Below are 3,586 nucleotides of genomic sequence, written 5' to 3' on the forward strand. Positions count from 1 at the left end.
TCCGTCTTATACACGTACGAGATACTAAATGTTCGTTCACTAGTTTCAACAGTGTGCCGTTATTATTTATATTAGAGTGATTTGACCTATTATCAATGTTTTAGACAATAACATTATCTGTGCTTAAGCGTTGGCTTTTATTTGATATTTTAATTTTCAAGCAAGTCAAGAGATTTTTTATTTTTTGATATTTCACATACCCTTATCTTGCTTGAAAATTAAAATTTCAAAAATCGGCAATGCTTAGGCACAGATAATTTTCACTCTAGTATCAAAACTAACAGCACACTATTGAAACTAGTGACTGACAATTTGCTATGTCGCGTGCTTGTAAAATGGAGACAACAAATGTATGGGTATCCCTGTTAATAGTTATATTTGTTTCGTAGAAATATTATTTCATGCGTAACGAACATTTTAATTGATTATATTATTATATTCCGTATCCGGCCGGCCTTTACCGCCCACATTAGTTATTATTAATACATTTAATAGGTATTAACTTTATTCTAAATAACGATAAACGCAAAACTTGTATAACGTTTTAATTATAAATAATATAAAATGGAATTTTTTTTCAAATGCAAGCTCTGGTCTAAAGATATTTGTATTTTTTTTATGTTCTATAATAATTATTATCAATAAAAATCATCCTACCTAACAAAGGACGGTTAGGTATCCGATGGCGATGTGATAAGATATATTGTCATGTACGGTGTGTGGCGAGGCCGATAACAAACAAGTAAATACCATGAATTATGGTTATTATTTTCCAATGTGTATTTTTTCTTCTACTCAATAAAATTAAAAATAATACATACCAAGCCACGGTCGGATAGGACCGTTCGAATCGACCAATCGACCAATCGAAAAGGAGTGTTTTCAGTAATTGCTTTTACATTTGAATTACGATAACCGGCCATCCACTATCCACACGTGTAGTCATTAATTGTATCTGTATAATATAATATATTTACATTTTTTTTTTCGTTTATTGTGTGAGGTTTTTTTTTTTGAACTGTCCGTGGTTGAACCAACACGAATATATAGACGGGTCATACGTACTTATGCATATATATATATATATATATATATATATATATATATATAATATATATAAGTAGTGACACACAGATGGGATATGGTGATTTGGAATGACTGGGGTAGATAATATCATGATTATTATTTATATTAATAAGGATAATATATTAACACGTTGTCACTGCTGTAGACAGAATATCATTATACTTTGGATTATGTTTCGTTAACTTTTGTATTTTTAGAATAATATGTTATTGTTGTTGGCACTATATTTCTTCGATGCACTTTAATATCATTTTATATTTTACAAATAATCTATCCATATAAAATCTAAATACCGTACTGACTCATTCATCGCTTTAACTCAATCATCTAAGACGTACGAAATTGAAATTTGGAATAGAAGTTCTTCTCGTATTTCCCCCGAGCAATAAGAAATTATTTTAAAAAATGTTGCGTTTTAGTGGAGTTGTTAACAATTATAATAATATTATTCACTGATAATACATATACGGCTACATGTTTTACGGCAGCCCGCGCGTTTCCTGCAACTTATCCTTTTGTCTGAAGGTCAACAATAAGAATTGTTCCGAGAAGTTTATCGGTAAAAATTGGTTGAAAGTTATATAATATGCGAATTATTTTATAAAGCTAGGTACAATCACGCCGGTTTATCCATGAAAATATATAAAAATAATCCCCTAAAATATATTAATATATAAATATTAAATACTCCTTAAAATCCGGGATGATCAACTGTGACTTCATTACTATTTAAGGTACACTGTATACATATTTTTTTTCAACTACAAAGCTGTACTAATATAGGTTATATTTTATCACCCTCCTCACTGTGTCCACAATTTACCACAGATATATTGTCCACCTTATAATAATATACTGTTCGAATAACCATAAGCGAAACTCACGGGCAACGATGGCTAACAATTTATTAAAATATAATATGATTTTGCTTCCGCATACCTATACAGAGTGAATTACATCTAAAAAGATTTAATTAATCACAATTTTATTGCCGGGCAACGCCAGGTTATTCAGCTAGTAGTTATATACTTACTTAAAGCGCGTTACTGTTTACCTACCCTCTTACAACGAGTATTTTTTGCTGTATAATAGTATTTCGAAACACGAATCTTTGTCACGATATACAATAGGACGTATAGGACGTGTGCACCCTCCGATTTCACCCCATCGGACGGACTGCACGCTGCGAGGACGGATCGCCCACGTCGTTAGTCGATGCAGAACATATTTTAACGAAATATTCCATAAAGATAATAAAATGTATACAAGTGTATTATAATAATATACTAAATACCAATATACCATACGGTAGGTTGGAAATCATTCAAGCGTCACAGCACGTTACGAACATATAAAATATACATTATAAATATATATTATTTAAGTCGCTGGCGATAATACACTCCCCTGCACATCAATGCCTATTATAGTGTATAAGCCACTAACCGTAGGATATTAATTTAAAGGATTTTCACTAGGCTACATTAAATATATGAAAAAAAGACATAACATATTATTTGGTCTCCATACATGAACACCATATCTGAAAATTATATTAAAATAAAATAATTTTAGTTTATTAGGTAGGTATATTTTATAATAATATACATATTTTGTTTTGTAGTTGTCGAAAACGATATAACGTAAGAGTTGTTTAAAGGTTATATTGTTTTTATCGTTAATGATTATATAATAAAGAAGCAAATTAATAAGCAAATAATTCATGCATCAATTTTAATTAGTCGTGTATATTTTATGAGCGTTTCCAATTTTTGGGGCTCTGTAGAATTTGAACAGTAACATAAGGGCTTAAAGAACAATAATGTTTGATAACCGATGTCTAAGAGACTATACAATATAGGCTATACCTATATACTATACTAGGACAACTCTAGATAGCGGGCTACAACTCATTTGCGTACAATTTACGAACAATAGAAGCCATTTTTCGAACAAATTTAACCACGTATTTAACCTGCGTTTCTATAAATAATTAAATTGGTCATCACTGATAGTGGAAAATTATTTACTCATACACCATTTTCATTCACCCTTTATATGCTGAGGACTTTCTGTTTAATCATATTCTGGTGTCATAGGCTGGCGGGTTTAAAAATGTTTCCTGAGATATTTAATTTATTATAGTTTCCTTAGCAGCCCATTGTTCACAATTTTAACGATTTAAAAAGAAATTAGGTAATTACAATTACAATAATTTTTACAATTAATGTCATAGTTGTTATTTTAAGTAGGTACATATTTATTATTTATTGGTACGCGTCTGATTGAGATTAAAACTAGTCCAACATGCGTACACCTCGATGCGGACGTTTTCTTTGGAACCAACTACAAACTTTCTACAAACTGTACCCTCTGAATAGTGAACATAATATAATACTTTATTTAAGGGGATTCGATACCTTGATTTTCTGTTTTTGTCTAACACACGCGCGACATAGTATTTTAGACGTGTTTTTTGCCAAACATACCAATTGATCTA

The sequence above is a fragment of the Acyrthosiphon pisum genome, chromosome A2 (genome assembly GCF_005508785.2).
Source record: "Acyrthosiphon pisum isolate AL4f chromosome A2, pea_aphid_22Mar2018_4r6ur, whole genome shotgun sequence".
Taxonomy (NCBI): Eukaryota; Metazoa; Arthropoda; class Insecta; order Hemiptera; family Aphididae; genus Acyrthosiphon; species Acyrthosiphon pisum.